General features: G+C 44.1%; 1 protein-coding gene across 1 annotated transcript in view; it reads right to left on the minus strand.

The window, feature by feature from the left end:
* nkain2 (sodium/potassium transporting ATPase interacting 2) overlaps positions 1 to 20,992 on the minus strand; it is a 646,326-nt gene that overhangs the window by 582,008 nt on the left and 43,326 nt on the right. The window lies entirely within an intron of this gene.

A 20,992-nucleotide genomic window follows, 5' to 3' on the forward strand; every position in this document is an offset into this window, starting at 1 on the left:
GGAGGTTCAGGAGGCTAGAAGTGGAGAGGCAGTGTACTCTAAATGGTTGTACAGCTAGAGAAAATGACACAGGCATTGGTAAAGGGCCAAGAGAGGTTTCAAAACAAGGAAGAAAATTTTAACATTAGAGCACTGTTTAAATGGGAGCTACTGCAGCAAAGCAAATAATCAATAAAAGAGTGGGTAGAACAGGTTTTAAATGAACTCAAGTTTCTTGAGAGTTGAATGATGGAGGCCAATCAATTGCACATTAAATAGCTATGGCTGTTAGCAACAAAGATGTTTATGAAAATGAAAACAAACTTTTGGTGCTAGAAATCCAAAGTTAAAAAAGCAGAAAATGCTGAAAGTACTCAGATCAGGCAGCATCTGTGTAAAGAAAAACAGATCAGGGTCAAGGGTCATTTATCCAACCTGGAAAGGAAACAGATCATTTTAATTTGAAGAGAGGAAGGAAGCTTAGGGTCACCACTGTTTAAAGCTCAAAATTCAAAGTAAATTTATTATCAAAGTACCTATATGTCACCATATATTACTCTGAGATTTCTTTTTTACAGGCATTCATGATAGAACTAAGAAATACAATAGAATCAATGAAAAAACTACACAAAGTCTGATAAACAACCAATATATAATAAAAAGACAATCTGTGAAAATACAAAAAGAAATAAACAATAATAAATAAATAATACTGAGAACATGAGTTGTAGAGATGTAGATGAAGGAATTGGTTGTTGACTTCAGAAGGAGTAGTGGACCGCACGACCCAATTTACATCGGTGGTGCACCAGTGGAACAGGTCAAAAGCTTTAAGTTCCTCGGGGTCAATATCACAAATGACCTGACTTGGTCCAACCAAGCAGAGTTCACTGCCAAGAAGGCCCACCAGCACCTTTACTTCCTAAGCTAAAGAAATTTGGCCTGTCCCCTAAAATCCTCACTAAGTTTTATAGATGCACCGTAGAAAGCATTCTTCTAGGGTGCATCACAGCCTGGTATGGAAGTTGTCCTGTCCAAGACCAGAAGCAGCCGCAGAATATTGTGAACATGGTGCAGCACATCACACAAACCAATCTTCTGTCCGTGGACTCACTTTACACCACACACTGTCGGAGCAGTGCTGCCAGGATAATCAAGGGCACGACCCACCCAGCCAACATACTCTTCGTCCCTCTTCCCTCTGGGAGAAGGCTCAGGAGCTTGAAGACTCATACGGCCAGATTTGGGAACAGCTTCTTTCCAACTGTGATAAGACTGCTGAACGGATCCTGACCCGGATCTGGGCCGTACCCTCCAAATATTCAGACCTGCATCTCGTTTTTTTTTGTACTACCTTACTTTCCATTTTTCCAATTTTTCTATTTATGAGTTATAATTTAAATTTTTAATACTTACTATTGATTTGTAATCCAGGGAGCGGGAAGCGTGGAATCAAATATCGCTACGATGATTGTACATTCTAGTATCAATTGTTTGGTGACAATAAAGTATAAAGTAGAGTCCTGGAAAGTGAGTCCATGGGTTGTTGAATCTGTTCAAGGTTGAGTTGAGTGAATTTATCCACGTTGGTTCAGGGGCCTGATCTTGAAGGGTGAGATTTGATCCTGAACCTTGTGGTGTGGGATCTCAAGCTCCTATACTTCATTCTCAATGGCAGCAGTGAGAAAAGCACATAGCCAGGATGGTGGGGGTCCTTGATGGTGGTTGCTACAATCTTGTGGCAGTGCTCCTTGTAGCTGTGCTAAATGGTGTGGTGATCTTTTCCTGTGATGAATTGGGCTGCATCCACCACTTCTTGTAGGTTTTTGTAGGTATTGGTGTTTCCATACCAGACCGTGATGCAACCAGTATCTATGGAAGTATGTCAAAATTTTAGATCTTATGCTGAATCAGTGCCAACTTCTAAGAAAGTAGAGGCCTTCTTTGTAATGCCATCTATGTGCTGGTCCTAGGATAGATAATTTAATATGAAAAGACCAGGGAATTTAATGTAACTGACCCTATTAACCTCCAATCCCATAATGAGGACTGGCTTATGGGCCTCTGGTTTCTTCCCCCTTCAGTCAATAACTAGCTCAATTGATTCCACAAAGTAGCCTATCTGCATCTGGTTTGTTCTACGTGGAGACCACATTGTGAGGACAAAAATATATTCGTGGGAGTCTCAGCAGATGAGTTGAGGCAGAACTCAAGACATTTTTAGAAACAGCACTTCAGCGATGAAACAGCTTATCTGTGATCAGATTCTCAAATGTGGATCAAGGATGACACCTCGACCATGATAGTCTACTTTCGCCTCAAGATTTTCCAGGAAGAAAAATAAGGTCATGTTGGTAGGGTACGGAGTGCATAATTCTGATTAGTTCACACTGACACAATAGTATTTCTAAGTTATATTGACTGTTCTGTTGTATATCTTACTGTACATACTATTTATTACAAATTACTATAATCTGTACATTGCACATTCAGACGGAAAGATTTTTACTTCTCATGTATGTGAAGGATGTAAGAAATAAAGTCAATTCAATTCAATAATGGGCATAGAAAATTATAGCTTTAGCCTTCCCAACTCCTAGCAGAGAAAAATTAATTCTCATCCAATACTGTATATCTGACAATAATTTCATAATTCAAAAATAGTAAAAGAGGTGCTGGTGAGGAAGAGACACAAGAGACTCTTCAATCTGTAATCTGGAGCAACTAATAATTTACTGGAGAAAGGGAATTGTTGAAATTTAGACAAGTTCCTTTCCTCCCACAGATGCTACTCAACCACTGAACTCCTCAGGCAGACTATTTGTTGCTGGCGTGGTAAACCTGAGGGTTGCCTACTTAAACCATGGAAAATGATTGCAGCAACACACACAAAATGCTGGTGGAACGCAGCAGGCCAGACAGCATCCATAGGAAGAAACACAGTCGACGTTTCGGGCCGAGACCCCTCCTCAGGACTAACTGTCTTTCAGTTAGTCCTGACGAAGGGCCGCGGCCCAAAACGTCGACTGTGTTTCTTCCTATGGATGCTGTCTGGCCTGCTGCGTTCCACCAGCATTTTGTGTGTGTTGCTTGAATTTCCAGCATCTGCAGATTTCCTCGTGTTTGCGAAGGAAAATGATTCCCTGTTTTCAGATCACGTAACTGAGGAGCAACACATAAACCAGTCTCTGCCAGAAAGCTTAAAACTGGGGAGGAAGTTCGCCTTTCAGCAGGACAATGACCTAAAACACACCACCAGAGCAACTATGGAGTGGATTCAAATGAAAAAAAATTGATGTCTTTGAGTGGCCTATTCAGAGTCCTGACCTTAACACAACCCAACATTTCTGGCAAAACCTCAAGATTGCTGTCCACTGCTACTCCCCAAGTAACCTGCCACAGTTTGAGCAATTTTTGCAAAGGGGAATGGGCAAATCTTGCTCCATCGCATTGTGCAAAGCAAATAGAGACTTATCCAAAAGGACTATTGGCTGTAATAGCTATGAGAGGAGTTTCAACTAACTGCTGAGCAAAGGGGGATAAATACTTCTGAACTGCTGACATTACAGTTTTTGAATCTTTTGCTTTTCATGCTTTACAATTTTCCCTGCTTTTTGGGCTCTACTGTGAAAAATAAGAGAATGTGATTCACAGCTAATAATTCTCAGTTAAATTGATCAAACTCCCGATTTGTAAGACTCATTTATGTGAACAAGGGGTTGGGGGCTGAATACTTTCACGGGACACTCTAGATGAGAATTAGGAAGTGGCTGGGGTGTCACAGAAAAGTGAAGTCACAACATTTCAGGTAACTGACTATAGTTAGATAGGTACATATGGAACTGGGAATGTATAGTCTTATTCAAACATCTCTCTGCATAAAAGTCCAAATTATAATTGTGATGGAACTAGTTTATTGAGATTATAATTTAATTGAATCCATATGAATAGCATTTACAGTACAAGTTGAGACTCTGATCCTAGAGTTAATTTTCCTCAAGAAAGGCATAAGATTAGAAATGAAAATAGAAGACCTCAATAAAGCAGGTTGTGTCAGTGGACAGCAAACTAAATGGCTCCAATTTTCCCCAGAAATCCTCCCTGTTGCCATTCCTTTCTAACAATCTGGAAGCTCAGGACTGCCATACTGTAGGGTTTTGTGAATAAAACATATGATAGTTATTTTATGTGCTGAAGAAAAGCCATAGCCCTTTACTTCCATTAAGAACAAACCAAAAGCAGTCGGCTTACACTGATGTTATTGTGTCAGTCACTGTCTCTTAAAGTGAACACAGCAACTCATGGTGGTGTTTGTGAATTATGTAAAACAGTTTTTATTATGCAGTATGTGCAATCTGCCACACATTTATATTGTTGTTGTTCGTCCTTCGTAGTCGAAGATGACCTTGGCTTCAAAGTCAAATGGGAGATTGGTGGCTGTGGGTCCGGAGGTGACTGATGAGGCCAATCCGGGCCCTGAAGGCTCTCCCAGATGTGGGACACAAGTGGGTGGGTGCTGTCGTGGCAGTGGATGCTGCTCGGGCTTTGTGCACAGCACGCTTTCGTTGCGCCTCGATGATGCACCTGACTTCAGCTGCACAGGCTCCTGTGGTGATCTTGCTGCGCCAAGCTGGACGGTCCAGGGCAAGCATCTCCCACGTGTTGATGTCGACACCCAGGACTTTGAGGGACGCTTTGAGGCAGTCTTTGTAATGTTTCTTCTGCCCCCCAACTGAGCGCTTGCCCTGACACAGTTCTCCGTACAGCGTCTCCTTAGGCAATCGGCTGTCTGACATTCTGACCACATGTCCAGCCCACCTGGCTTGGGCTTTCAGCAGGAGGGTGTAGACGCTGCAGAGCCCAGCTCGTTCCAGGATTTCCATGTCGGGGACTTTATCCTGCCAGCTGATGTGGAGGAGTCTGAGGAGACAGCTCAGGTGAAAGTGGTTGAGCTGTTTGGCGTGTCTGCTGTAGACAGTCCAGGTCTCGCTGGTGTAAAGGAGGGTGGTAAGGACCACTGCACAGTAGACCTTCAGCTTGGTGGTAAGGTTGAGTCCTCTCCGCTCCCAGACGTTCTCACGGAGTCTCCCAAAGGCGGCGCTGGCTTTGGCAATCCTGTTGTTAACCTCAGCGTCTATATTCACTGCGCGAGAGAGTATGCTGCCCAGGTAGGTGACGTTGTCGACTGCCTGGAGGTTCTGGCCCTTCACCGTGATGCGCGGCTCCTGGTATGGCTTTTCTGGGGCAGGCTGGTACATAACTTCGGTCTTTTTGGTGTTGATAGTGAGACCGAAGTTGTCGCAGGCTTGTGAGAAGCAGTCCATTTCACGCTGCATCTCCTGCTCTGTACTGGCGTTGAGTGCGCAGTCATCAGCAAACAACAAGTCTCTGATGACAGTCTCTCGCACCTTTGTAACTACCTGCAGGCGCCTAAGGTTGAACAACCTGCTGTCAGTCCTGTACCTGACGTGGATTCCTTCTTCGTAGTTACGGAAGGCATCTGTCAGCATGGCAGAGAATACCATACTGAACAGAGTCGGGGCAAGAACGCAGCCTTGTTTGACGTCATTTGTCACTGGGAAGGCCTCCGACTCGTCGCCGTCATCCAGAACTTTCACCATCATACCGTCGTGGAACTGCCGGATGATTGTGATGAACTTGCTGGGGCAGCCAAACTTCTCCATGATCTTCCACAAGCCTTCTCTGCTGACCGTATCGAAAGCCTTGGTTAGATGGACAAAGGTCACGAAGAGGTCGCTGTGTTGCTCCTGGCATTTTTCCTGGAGTTGGCGCGCAGCAAAAATCATGTACGCGGTCCCACGTTCAGCACGGAAGCCGCACTGGCTTTCTGGGAGCAGACCTTGCTCAAGATGTTGGAGAAGGCGATTGAGCAGGACGCGGGCCAGAATCTTCCCCGCAATGGACAAGAGGGAGATGCCTCGGTGGTTGTCGCAAGACTGGCGGTTGCCTTTCTTCTTGTAGATGTGGACTATGCTGGCATCTTGCAGCTGTTGCGGGACCTGTCCCTTTTTCCACATGGACTGGAAGAGTACATCAGCTTTTGCATCATGACAGGGCCTCCTGCTTTGTATACCTCAGCAGGGATTGCATCGGGTCCTGGCGCTTTGCCACAGGAGAGTTGCTTCACTGCCTTCCTGACTTCATCTACTGTGGGGAGGGTGTCGAGGTTCTTGTTGATCTCTACCTGGGGCAGGTGGGCAATGGCCTCATTGTTGATGTTGGCAGGGCGGTTAAGGACGTTGTTAAAGTGTTCAGCCCACTGATCCAGAATGCTTCTTCTCTGTCAGCAGCTGCGTCTCATCTGCGTTGAGGAGAGGTGAGGAGCCGGAGGACTGGGGTCCGTATACAGCCTTAAACGCATCGTAGAAACGCTTTTATGTCGTGGCTGTCTGCATAGCCCTGGATTTCATCGGCCTTCTTGCTGAACCAGCTGTCCTGCATCTCGCGAAGTTTTTTCTGCACCTTTCTTCTTGCGTTGGAAAAAGCATCTTTCTTGGCTAGCGACGTGGGGTCGTTCTGATGCGTTCTGTAACGCTGATGTTTCTCTGTTAGTAGTGCCTGCATTTCTTCATCATTCTCATTGAACCAGTCTTGGTTTCTTCGGGTTGCTGGTCCGAAATGTTCGAGGGCGGTAGTGTAGACAGCGTCTCTGAAGGCCGTCCACTGTTCCTCAACGCTGGTCCCGTCATCCTGTGGTGTGTCTGGCAGTCTTCCTTCAAGGTCATCAGCAAGTTCTTCTGCAACCCTGCTGCTTTTCAGCTTGGAGACATTCAACCTCTTTGCAGTCTTCTGCCCTTGGGGTCTTCTCATGGGCAGAATGCGAAGCCTGAACTTGGACACAATGAGGCAGTGATCGGTCCAGCAGTCGGCACCACACATGGCTCTTGTCACTCTGACATCCATCCTGTCCCTCTTCCTGGTGATGATGTAGTCAATCAGATGCCAGTGCTTCGAGCGTGGGTGCATCCATGACGTCTTCTTACGGGTGGGTAAGCGGAACAGGGTGTTGGTGATGACAAGGTTGTGTGTGGCACATGTCTTGAGGAGCAGAACGCCGTTGCTGTTACACTTGCCAGTTCCGTGTCTTCCAATGATCCCTTCCCAGGTTTGGTAGTCTGTCCCTACTCTGGCATTGAAGTCCCCAAGAACGATGAGCTTCTCTGACTGTGGGATTGCTGAGATGAGGGCGTCGAGTTCTTCACAGAACTTGTCTTTAATGTCATCTGGGTTGGTCATGGTGGGAGCATAGGCACTAATCAGCGTAGCACTCTTCTTGTTTGCAAGTGGGAGCGGAAGTGTCATCAGGCGGTCGTTGATGCTCTCTGGGTGCTTGGTGAGTTTACGGGCGAGGTTAGAATTGATGGCAAATCCCACGCCTGCTTCCCGTCGTTCAGCACTGCTGCGACCGCTCCAGAAGAACGAGTACCCACCACTACGTTCTGTCAGCTGGCCCTTGTCTGCTAGGCGCGTTTCGCTGAGAGCTGCTATGTCCACGTTGTAGCGAGCTAGCTCTTTTGCAACCAGTGCAGTTCTTCTCTCTGGTCTGTCTGCCTTGATGTTATCTCGCAGAGTTCTCACGTTCCATGTGCCAAGGTTGAGCACCATCACTTTCTTCTTCACTGTTGTAGGTCGACCGCTATGAGGGATCCCCACCAGCCGCGGCAAGCTGGCCAGGGTGAAGTGAAGCAGACTATGTTTGAGGCACCTTTTCCAGCCCCTTCCTCCGTGGAGGTGAGCAAAGCGATCCTAAAGAGGGCTGCTCAGACACCCAGGGGGCTGCCGAACTCAACTGCTGCTTCAGTCCAGTAGAGAGCGACCCTATGCCCTGGGCCGCCTGTGTGCAGGTTTGTGACTACAGCTTCCAGTGTATCCGTACCTGCTGCTTCGCCACTCCCCCATCGCCACAGGACTTTAGGTTGCGCGTTGGGTTTGAAGTCATGACTTGCGCTTGACTTGGATTAAAGTGAGGGAGAGTTGCGCACGTCGTCAGCCTCACTCTCTCGTCCCGGCCGATCTAGACCCAGTGGCAAGACATAGTCGAGACGGCTGGAGATAGGTCAGGATGCAGTGGATGGCCAGCAGTGTTCTGTGTGTCTCACTGTGCCCTCTTAGCGCTCCACGATGCATTGCTGAGAATCGCCTTTCTGCCCGTTGAACCAGTGATGGTTTCTTCCGCGCAGTCCGCCGAATCCAGGCTTCACACGCTAGGTAGACAAGCCCTGAGTGTTGTGGGTCTACGGCAGTTCTTGCGGCGTGCTCGCAAGCCTCCCTACCCATTGTTGGGCATCCTCATCCGCCTTTGCAGCCGTTGGGAGATGTCTCCTCTTCCGCCTGCTCCGCCGTTGGGATGATCACCTTGGTTACTGGCCTATGGAAGTGGGCTCGCAGCTCGCCGCTGCGCTAGCTGTACCAGGTGGCAGGGGCGGGCAGCGGCGGTCGCGACGAGCGGCAGGCCAGCTCCAGGCCTCGGGCCTCGCCCCCTCCGCCCACCGCCGCCTCGCACTGGCTGCAGGCTGCCAACGGTGCAGTGGCGGCGGGCGGCCCGGGGCCGGGCCCTGGCCTCACCAAGAGGCGGCATCAGAGTACGCACCTGCTGGGCCCGCAGCTGCTGAAGGACGGCAGCCATGTGGTCCACCTCCAGGCAAATGTGGTGGATGCCGCCGCCAGGGTTCTTGCGGAGGAAGCCGAGGAGCGGGCTGCGCTCGCCCAGCAGCTCCAACTTGGTGTTGCCCAGCTCCATGAAGGCCGCATGGAGAATACAAGAATACAATGGGTGCAGAGGCTGAAGTTCCAATGAGAACCAAACAACAGTGAATGAACTCAGTATAAATTATACTGAGAACATGAGCACCCTCCTGTATGGGGTTGTTGTCTTAGTGTTAAGTGGGTCACCATTTGCCTTGAGAAAATGATCACCATGTTAGGACCAAGGGACGATTGCAAGGACAGGTGCTGCTCCAGGGAAGTCAGAGGGGATCTCCCACAAGGTTAACTTTTGCAAACTGGAATAGTTTGTCCCGAATCCTTTGCTGGCACATATTCCGGGATCAGAATGCAGCATGTCTGACCACACCTCCCAGCTGCTTTATAGTATATGAGACTAATACAGACTGAAGCAACTGGAGCGCATTCTGACTGGCTGCATCACTCCTGTGGATCACAAAAGGCTGCAGACGGTTGCAGGCTCAGCCAGCTCCATCTCGGGCACACATAGAGTACGAGGGGTGATCGATCAGTTCGTGGCCTTCAAATGGCTGCTGCCACCATCGCTCCGCAAATGAAACTGAAAATAAAAACAACCCAACAGACAGGAGAGCGAAACAAAACGAAGCCACAGCTGACAAGGAGGTGACGTTGAGGCGCTCTGCACCCGGGCTGGGCTGTTCTACCCCTCGCCGCTGGGGTTTACCTCAGCCCTTCACCTTCGGCTCACACTCTGCAATACAAATGCAGTAACTTTAAAAATATCCTGTATAATTTTATTAACACCCATGTGCATACTCCACTGCAGATAGATGCAAGAGATAAAAGTGTTTTTAACACCCAGGTGATAGACTTGCTTTTGGGCTCTTTGAACTTTACATGCTGTATTCAGAAACAAATGAATTTTAATTTTCATTACTGAATGAGAAATACTGGTCGACCTTCTATAATCCGGCACCATTGGGACCTGAGGAGTGCCGGATTAGTGAAAATTAAATGAGCAGCAAGTGAAATTTTAATAAAAGTAATATTCTGTACAGGCACAGATAAAATTAAGGGTACAGGTAAATGTACAGGAATTAACTTATACAGAACAGTTGAGCACTTCTCCTTCTGAAGGGGGGATTCAGCACTGGGCTCTTCCCTCTTCACTCGCAGTTACTGAGGAAATCCTCGTTAGTTTCTTTTCCTCCACTTAGTAATATGCTTAAATTCAGTGGGTCGCCACGTCTGATCTGAGGTTATAGGCAGAAGAGAACAGAACGCTGGCTGGGCGACGCCAGAGGGCAGTGCGCGGGTGCCCGGCGGCCACGCCTCATGCAAATGATATTAATAAGTGCAGGAAAACAAGCAGGAATCACCTGTCTGTGCTTACAAGAGCATGCCAACATGTGAGCAGATCTAGCGCAACCAAAACAATGCGCAGCAGATTGGTACGGTGGCCCGGAAAACTTGATATTACAGTTGCGCGGAAAATTTGAAATCAGTACGGATTATCGAAGGAACCAGAATACAGGTAGTCAGATTAGTGAAGGTCGACCTGTATTGCCGTAGATACCCCCTGCTTGCTGCTCCTATTTAAGTTATCAGGATTGAAAGGCAGTGACTTTAAAACTGGCAGGGATGGCCAATTTTACACTCAGGGAAAATCACTGGATTCTCAATACATTCTATGATTTAACTCTATGGGTGACCTAGCACTACAGTTAGTCAGGTAATGAAATTCACCCTTACCAAATTCACAAATATATTTGGAGATTGAATGAAAAGTGCTCTCACAGAATTTATGTAAAGAAAAGTAAGTGCATAAACACAAAATGTACCTTTGTCTAAACTGTGTTTCTTGATGCATGGGCAGTGACATAGCTTCACATTCTGAAAAATCATGAACAAACTTCCTCGGACACACACCTCCACAAAGTCTTGGGTTGTCTACCCTTTAAATATGTAACTTTTTTCCAAATAAACTATAACTAATTATCAATGCATTATCATCTGTGTTGTGTTGACAGAACAAGCTAATTATTACCAGAAACACAGATAGAATGTATTAAATTTCTAATTGCTAGCAGCTGTCAAACACTAAGGAAACAAGCCAAGCAAACTGACAGGCTTAGATTGCTGTCCATTTCATACACTGACCAAGTAAAGACTATAAAAGGAAAAGGATTATGGACAAGATGCCATATGGCAAGCTGATCAAAATGTAAATGATCACAGTGTGGATGGGGTGGTGCCAATTTAAATCCAAAACCAACACAGTAATTGAAGAAAAGATTGATAGGTGTTTTGTGACTAGAAGATAAAGTTTTTGTGACATAGAGTTCAATACCAAGTTCCTTATTTGCTGTAACATTTATTCATGATTTAAATCTTTAAAAAGCAGCAAATGAAATTTAATGAAGAAATGAGACACATTTGGGATCACTACTTTCTCCCTTGACTTTTCATTGCTTCCATTTTCTCAGACTAATAGGATGACAGAACTAAATTAAGCTCGACCAAAATAATGTTCCACATTGCATATCTCAACTACATTTCAATCATTTCCCTATGCTCACTTGCCTGTGTTTACTCTAGTACAACAATACATCCATTTTTAAAGAGCTGATTATAAATGGAATTTACTCCGGAGAACGGAGAGGGAACGCGTTCAAGAAGGTACATCAAGGTAAGGAAACACACTACAAGTGGCAGAACATTGTTAAGGAACATAGAGATTGTGGAATGTTTGTTCGGAAGAGTCAGTAAGATAGGCTCTTGGAGAAGTTTTCTTTCAACATCCAAGGGATAAAATAAAAAAGGGAACAGGTTATGCTGGAACTATGTAGCACAGTTAGACCACAGCTTGAGTCCTACATACAGTTTTCATCTCATAACAGAGAGTTGAACTAGAGGGAGTGCAAAGGAGATCTATGATCATTTTGTCAGGAATGAAAAATTGTAGCTCAGAGGAAAGATTGGGTAAGCTAATGCTGTCTTTTTCGAATCAGGGGAGGTTTAAGCCAGTCTTGACATTTAAAAAAATGAGAGATTAGGAGAGATTAAAAGAAAATTCTTTTAGCAGAAGAGTTAATCACAAGAGAACAAAAATGTAAAGGGATTTGCTGAGGAATTAGAGGGGAGATGAGGAAAACTGTTTTCTCCCAGGCGGTTGTGGGGGTCTGGAACCTATTGCTCAGGTAGGTTGGAGAAACAGAAAACATCATTATGTTTAAAGAGTACATGGATGAAGCACTTGAAGAGTGATGACCTGCGGTGGTACAAACCAAGTGTTGGAAGGTGGGGGCGGGGGTGGGGGGAAGAAATTAGGCTGGAGTACTCTTTTTAAATTAAATAATAATAAACTACATGGCATAAATTTTATATGATTTTCAAGTCACAAAAAAGACAGGAAAATTAGGCTGAAATTAAACAAAGTGACAAAAGGCCTTCATAAAAACTGATAAATTGCCTTTTCTTTAAATTAAAAGGTTTGTATTGCAGCCTCTAATTTTTACTTACTTCTTGTTGTCTTTAGTCAGCAAACAGAATGTGTAATCCCTTAATAACTGAGAGAAATGGAGATGGAGAAAGTGGTAGTAGGGGTAAGGATGTTGGGTAGGGTTGCAAAACTGTCCTGTATTAGCCAGGATATCCCGTATATTAGGCTAAATTGGTTTGTCCCATATGGGACCGCTCCTGTCCCATATTCCCCCCGCTAAAGTAGTGCGCTCCTATGAAACTGTTCGTGAGCCGAAATGGTGTAATGTGAAGAAGCAATTACTATTAATTTATATGGGAAAAATGTTTGAGCGTTCCCAGACCCAAAGAATAACCTACCAAATCATACCAAATAACACATAAAACATAAAATAACACTAACATATAGTAAAAGCAGGAATGATATGATAAATACACAGCCTATATAAAGTATAAATAATGTATGTACAGTGTAGTTTCACTTAATAGAATCCGGAAGATTAAGCAGAAACCGATTTGTAGAGAAAAAAAAAAAATCGGCACATACACGCATGTGCACGTCACACATGCGCACGTCACACATGCGCACACAGGTGCCCGCGCAAGGTTTCATGGTCATAGTAGTCTTTCTTAGGGGTAAACACAAGTATCCCGTATTTGACTGCTACTTTTGTCTCTTATTTGGGAGTGAGAAAGTTGGCAACCCTAGGAAGTATTCACAACCTACTTATTGTGTGCTCTGCTTGAAAAACAGCTACCCAACCCATTCAGAGATGTACATTAAAGGACCAAACACAAAAGACTGCATTTAATATTTACAGAGATTTTCAGAATATAAGGAGTTCCAACTGCACAAATGTTAGATCTGTTCGAAGTCTTACAGATAATAAACTGGGAATCCACTATCTGCAAGTTCTCAGCTTTCCTTGACAAAGTTCTTAAGAAGCACTAGATGACATGATTTTCCTCTCTTACTGCCACTCATATGCTGTATTGCACACAAATTGACAAAGATTACAGGAGATTCAGGTGATACAAAAAGAAACACAATAAATATAAAATCAAAAACATTCAGTATTATGGAATAATGAAACAAAAGTTTCAGGTCAATGAGTCCTGATGAAGGGTCTCGGCTCAAAACGTTGACTGATCATTTCCATGGAAGCTGCCCGACCTGCTGAGCTCCTCCAGCGTGGTGTGCGTGTTGGTCAGGTCAATGACTTCTGATCAGGTTTCTCAGAAAACCTAAGTCACTAGGTTGTGAAGTAACCCACGACGGATAGCTGTTCTTAAAATGTTAAATGATAGAAGGACTGCAAATCCAGGGAGCTTGGTGGTCCTTGAGATACCTCATTAAAGTATTATGCAAGGGTACAATAAATAAAGTGGCTATTGGAAGGCTGATTTTATATATAGATGTGGAGAACACAGGTGATAGAAGTTAAACTACTGTGATTCTGGTGGGAAGGTTTGTTAAGGCTACTGGGGAAAGTTTAAACTAGAATTTACCTGGGCTTCATCACCTAAGTTACAAAGAAAGGTTGTACAAGTTGGGTCTTTATTCTTTAGAGCTTAGCAGGTTGAGGGGGGACTTGATAGAGGTATTTAAAATTATGAGGGGGATAGATAGAGTTGACGTGGGTAGGCTTTTTCCATTGAGAGTAGGGAAGACTCAAACAAGAGGCCATGTGTTGAGAGTTAAAGGGCAAAAGTTTAGGGGTAACATGAGGGGGAACTTCTTTACTCAGAGAGTGGTAGCCGTGTGGAACAAGCTTCCAGTAGAAGTTGTTGAGGCAAGTTCGATGTTGTCGTTTAAAGTTAAATTGGATAGATATATGGATAGGAAAGGAATGGAGGGTTATGGGCTGAGTGCAGATGTGTGGGACTAGGTGAGAGTAAGCATTCGGCACGGACTTGAAGGGCCAAGATGGCCTGTTTCCGTGCTGTAATTGTTATATGGTTATAATTGTTGGGGGGTGGGAAACGAACTGAAGAGACTGGAGAAGAGCCGGTTGGCTCACAAATAGAGAAAGCTTGGGGACAGTGTGAGAGGGAGGATAGGCAGGTGATAGAGAAAGGATGTGCTCAGATCGACGGTTTGAGATATTCCTATTTTAACACAAGGAGTATTGTGAACAAAGTGGATGAGCTTAGAGCATGGATCAGTACTTGGAGCTATGATGTGGTGGCCATAACAGAGACTTGCACGGCTCAGGGACAGGAATGGATACTTCAAGTGCGGGGTTTTAGATGTTTCAGAAGGGACAGGAAGGGAGGCAAAAGAGGTGGGGGCGTGGCACTGTTGACCAGAGATAGTGTCATGGCTGCAGAAATGGTGGACGTCATGGAGGGATTTGTCTATGGAGACTCTGTGGGTGGAGGTTAGGAACAGGAAAAAATCAATAACTCTTCTGGGTGTTTTTTATAGGCTGCCCAATAGTAACAGGGATATCAAGGAGCAGATAGGGAAACAGATCCTGGAAAGGTGTAATAATTACAGAGTTGTCATGGTGGAAGATTTTAATTTCCCAAATATCAATTGGCATCTCCCTAGAGCAAGGGGTTTAGATGGGGTGGAGTTCGTTAGGTGTGTTCAGGAAGGTTTCTTGACACAGTATGTAGATACGCCTACAAGAGGTGAGACTGTACTTGATTTGGTATTGGGAAATGAACTTGGTCAGGTGTCAGATCTCTCAGTGGGAGAGCATTTTGGAGATTCATAATTCTATCTCTTTACAATAGCATTGGAGAGAGATAGGAACAGACAAGTTAGAAAAGTGTTTAATTGGAGTATGGGGAATTATGAGGCTATCAGGCAGGAAATTGTAAGCTTAACTTGGGAACAGATGTTCTCGGGGAAATGTACGGAAGAAATGTGGCAAATGTTCAGGGGACATTTGTGTGGAGTTCTGCATAGGTACGTTCCAATGAGACAGGGAAGTGACGGTAGGGTACAGGAACCATGGTTTACAAAGTCTGTACTAAATTTAGTCAAGAAGAAAAGAAAAGCTTACAAAAGGTTCAGAGAGCTAGGTAATGTTAGAGATCTAGAAGATTATAAGGATAACAGAAAGGAGCTTAAGAAGGAAATTAGGAGAGCCAGAAGGGGCCATAAGAAGGCCTTGGCGGACAGGAATAAGGAAAACCCCAAGGTATTCTACAAGTATGTGAAGAGCAAGAGGATAAGACGTGAAAGAATAGGATCTATCAAGTGTGACAGTGAGAAAGTGCGTATGGAACCGGAGGAAACAGCAGAGGTACTTAATGAATACTTTACTTCAGTATTCACTATGGAAAAGGATCTTGGTGATTGTAGTGATGACTTGCAGTGGACTGAAAAGCTTGAGCATGCAGATATTAAGAAAGAGGATATGCTGGAGCTTTTGGAAAGCATCAAATTGAATAAATCACCGGAACCGGATGAGATATACCCCAGGCTACTGTGGGAGGCGAGGAAGAAGATTGCTGAGCCTCTGGCAATGATCTTCGCATCATCAATGGGAATGGGAGAGGTTCTGGAGGACTGGAGGGTTGAGGATGTTGTTCCCTTATTCAAGAGAGGGAGTAGAGATAGCCCAGGAAATTATAGACCAGTGAGTCTTACTTCAGTGGTTGGTAAGTTGATGGAGAAGATCCTGTGAGACAGTATTTATGAACATTTGGAGAGGTATAATATGATTAGGAATAGTCAGCATGGCTTTGTCAAGGGCCAGGTCATGCCTTACGAGCCTGAATGAATTTTTTGAAGATGTGACTAAACACATTGATGAAGGAAGAGCAGTAGATGTTGTGTATATGGATTTCAGCAAGGCATTTGACGAGGTACCCCATGCAAGGCTTATTGAGAAAGTAAGGAGGCATGGGATCCAAGGGGATATTGCTTTGTGGATCCCGAACTGGTTTGCCCACAGAAGAAAAGGAGTGGTTGTAGATAGGTCATATTCTGCATGGAGGCTGGTGACCAGTGGTGCGCCTCAGGGATCCGTTCTGGGACCCTTACTCTTCATGATTTTTATAAATGACCTGGATGAGGAAGTGGAGCGATGGGTTAGTAAGTTTGCTGATGACACAAAGGTTGGGGGTGTTGTGGATAGCGTGGAGGGCTGTCAGAGGTTACAGCGGGACATTGATAGGATGCAAATCTGGACTAAGAAGTGGCAGATGGAGTTCAACCCAGATAGGTGTGAAATGTTTCATTTTAGTAGGTCAAATATGATGGCAGAATATAGTATTAATGGTAAGACTCTTGGCAGTGTGGAGGATCAGAGGGAACTTGGGGTCCGAGTCTATAGGACACTCAAAGCGGCTACACAGGTTGACTCTGTGGTTAAGAAGGCATACGGTGCATTGGCCTTCATCAATCATGGGATTGAGTTCAGGAGCCAAGAGGTATTGTTGCAGCTATATAGGACCCTGGTCAGACTCCACTTGGAATACTGTGCTCATTTCTGGTCGCCTCACTACAGGAAGGATGTGGAAACCATAGAAAGGGTGCAGAGGAGATTTACAAGAAAGTTGCCTGGATTGGGGAGCATGTCTTATGAAAACAGATTGAGTGAACTCAGCCTTTTCTCTTTGGGGAGAGGGAGGATGAGAGATGACTTGATAGAGGTGTATAAGATGATAAGAGGCATTGATCCCAGGGATGAAATGGCTGCCATAAAGGGGCACAGGTTTAAGGTGCTGGAAAGTAGTACAGAGGATATGTCAGGGCTAAGTTTTTTTTTTAAACGCAGAGTGGTGAGTGCATGGAATGGGCTGCTGGCAACGGTGGTGGAGGTGGATACGATAGGGTCTCCTATGAGACTTTTGGATAGGTACATGGAGCTTAGAAAAATAGAGGGCTATGGGTAACACCAGTATTTTCTAAGGTAGGGACATGTTCGGCACTACTCTGTGGGCTGAAGGGCCTGTATTGTGCTGTAGGTTTTCTATGTTTCTATGATATAATGCCCTTAAATGACGCTTGATGATTGGAGATAGGAAATGAAAACAGAGAAAGCTAGAAATATCAGCAGTTCAGACTGTACCTGATGAGAGAGGAATGGAGTTATTATTGAGGGACAATTTATGTCCAAAATACAGTAAAGTTCTGGAAATCGGCCAGCTAAGTATTCAAAACGTTCTGCACTCCCAGTCTCATGCTTTCCTCAACACACCAGTACCCTTAGGTTCCCGCACTTGCTCCTGGTTCCTGGACACCCTATAACATATGAGGACCTTGGATTCCCCCACTTTCTCTGGTTCACTGGAGCCCTCGATACTCCACTCACTGTACCACACCAGTGCCCTGGATCCTGCAATCACAATAGCACACTGGAATTCTGGTTCTCACACACCCTGGCATCTCAGTGGGACCTTGGTTCCTATGTTCTGTTGAAAATTAATAACTTAACGGATTTAAGTATTTGGGGTACTGAAGATTATGATGAGATAGTAGGTTTACAACAGAGGCAATGTGTATTGAGACTCCTAGCAAGAAGATGCTAATGATAGGGCAAAATTGCAGTCAACAGAATCAGTTGCAACGTAAAAGGTGAACAAAATCAATAACGGTGAATACAGGACTGAAGGTGTTATATTTGAATGCACACATTATATGGAATAAGGTCGATGAACTTGTAGCACAGTTACAGATTGGCAAGCATGATGTTGAAGGCATTACTGAATCATGACTGAAAAAAGATTATACAGTGGCATGCAAAAGTTTGGGCACCCCGGTCAAAATTTCTCTTACTGTGAATAGTTAAGTGAGTAGAAGATGAACTGATCTCCAAAAGTCATAAAGTTAAAGATGAAACATTCTTTGTAACATGTTAAGAGAGATTAGTGTATTATTTTTGTTTTGTACAATTTTAGAGTGAAAAAAAAGGAGCACCATGCAAAAGTTTGGGCACTCCTAGAGATTTGAGCTCTCAGCTAACTTTTACCAAGGCCTCAGACCTTAATTAGCTTGTTAGGACTATGGCTTGTTCACAGCCATCTTTAGGAAAGGCCAGGTGATGCAAATTTCAAAGCTTTTAAATACCCTGACTCCTCAAACCTTGTCCCAACAGTCAGCAGCCATGGGCTCCTCTAAGCAGCTGCCTAGCACTCTGAAAATTAAAATAAATGATGCCCACAAAGCAGGAGAAGGCTATAAGATAGCAAAGCGTTTTCAGGTACCCGTCTCCTCAGTTCGTAATGTAATTAAGAGATGGCAATTAACGGGAACAGTGGAGGTCAAATTGAGGTCTGGAAGATGTCAGGGGTCATGAAGTGTGTGAAGTTACCGTTACTAGCGAGAAGGTTCTTGGGAAACTAAAAGGTCTGAATGTAGATAAATCACCTGGATCTGAAAGAAGTGGCTGAAGAAATTGTGGAGGCAGAGTAATGAGCTGTCAAGAATCACTAGATTCTGGAATGGTTCCAGAAGACTGGAAAATTGCAAATTACACTCCATTCTTCAAGAGGGAGAGAGGCAGAAGAAAGGACATTATAAACCAGTTAGTCTGACCTCAAAGGTTGGGAAGATGTTGGAGTCGATTGTTAAGGATATGGTTTTGAGGTACTTGAAGACACATGATAAAACAGACCATAGTCAGTATGGTTTCTTTAAGAGAAAATCTTTCCTGACAAATCTATTGGAATTCTTTGAAGAAATAACAAGCAGGATAGACAAAGGGAATCTGTTGATGTTCTATACTTGGATTGTCAGAAAGCCTTTGACAAGGTGCCACACATGAGGCTGCTTAACAATGGTATTACAGGAAAAGTTTCTAGCATGGATAAAGCAGTGACTGATTGGCAGGAGGCAAAGTGTGTGAATAAATGGAGCCTTTTCTGGCTGGCTGGTGGTGACTAGTGGTGCTCTACAGGGGTCTGAGTTGGGACTGATTCTTTTTACATTATATGTCAATGATTTGGATGATGGAATTGATGGCACTTTTGCAAAGTTTGCCTATGATGCAAAGATAGGTGGAGGAGCAGGCAGTTTTGAGGAAGTAGAGAGGCTACAGAAAGAATTAGACAGATTAGGAGAATGGATAGATGGACTGCAGTATTGGGAAGTGTATGGTCATGCACTTTGTTCGGAGAAATGAAAGGGTTGACTATTGTCCACATGGAGAGAAAATACAAAAAACTGGAGGTGCAAAGGTACTTAGGAGTCATTGTGCAGGATTCCCAAAATGTTAATTTGCAGGTTGAGTCCATGGTGAGGAAGGCAAATGTGACGTGAGCATTCATTTCAAGAGGACTCGAATATAAAAGCAAGGAAGTAATGTTGAGACTTTATAAAGCACTGGTGAGGGCTCACTTTGAGTATTGTGAACAGTTTTGGACACATTATCGTACAAAGGATGCGCTGAAACTGGACAGGATTCAAAGAAGGTTCACAAAGATGATTCTGGAATTGAATGGCTTGTCATATGAAGAGCGTTTGATGGCTCTGGGCCTGTATTTGCTGGAATTCAGAAGAATGGGTGGGATGAGGGGAGCTCATTGATACCTATTGAATGGTGAAAGGCATTGATAGATTGGATGTGGAGAGAATGTTTTGTATGTGGGGGTGTCTAAGACTAGAGGACACAGCCTCAGAATAGAGGAGCATCTTTTCTTTAGCCAGAGAGTGGTGAATCTGTGGAATTCTTTGCCACAGACAGCTGTGCAGACCAGGTCTTTATGTACATTTAAGGCAGAGGTTGTTAAGATTCTTGATTGATCAGGGCATGAAGAGATATGGGGAGAAGGCAGTAGATTGGGGCTGTGAGGAAAATTAGATCAACTATGGTGAAATGGTGGAGCAGAGTCGATGGGCCAGATGGCCTAATTCTGCTCTTATATCTTATGGTCTTATTTACGTGAAAGTTCACTGCACTTCTGTATGTGTAATATCTAAACAGGGGACACCAAACTTTTTTTTATGCGATGGACCAATACCATTAAGCAAAAGGTCCATGGACCCATGTTGGAAACTCCTGATCTAAAATAAGGCAATTTAAAATGTGTTGGAGCAATAGTTGAATTAATATCCAACTGTCCAGTAATCTGCCGATCTAGCACCAACAATGCCTGTGTACTCTATTAGCAGAATATTATTTAATGCATTGGCACAGATTCACCAATATCATTTTTGGATTCTAAGTTGTAAAATACTATGAGAAGTTACAAAAGCTGCAGATCCTGAGTTTGGTAAAGGAATGGCCGAATTGAGAATTTCACAATCCGAGACGGAAATTATTTCTGCCTGTTGAGGAAAATATAGTCTATGGCATTGTGCACAAAATGAAGGCAGGCCTTTGACAAGTGAAATTAGGAAATGCTTCCAACTTCAAAATCTTGAACTCTTTTTCACAAACATAATTTGATTTGGGATAAAAGATAAATTTAAAATTGCAGCTGATTGATTTTTGTTAGCCAGAGGTATTAATGGAATGGAGAAAAGTTGAGTTGAGTTGTAGATTAGCCATGAACTGTCAAAGAGGCTTGAGAGTCTAATGGCCGACTTCTCTTCCTTCACCACCAAACCACTGTAGATTGCAGCAGCTTTAATGCAGTGGCATCAAAATCCAGAACTCTACCAAATTTCAGGACAACAAATTTCTGTATTTTCTAATGCTACCACAGCCATGAAATGTCTCAGTGGGACCAGAATATCCATTGTCCCACCCTACTATTTCCAAGTACCAGAACCTAGAGGAATTTTACGAATCTCTACTTTAACTTTACAAAATAACTCACCTATCTCTGAAGTATGAATGTTATCTGAATAAATAGAACAGACTCTTATTGAAATAAGAGTAAATCTTGGAACTATTATGTGGAATTATACAAGGAGACTGGCCTG

Source organism: Mobula birostris, chromosome 2, assembly GCF_030028105.1.
Source record: "Mobula birostris isolate sMobBir1 chromosome 2, sMobBir1.hap1, whole genome shotgun sequence".
Lineage (NCBI taxonomy): Eukaryota > Metazoa > Chordata > Chondrichthyes > Myliobatiformes > Myliobatidae > Mobula > Mobula birostris.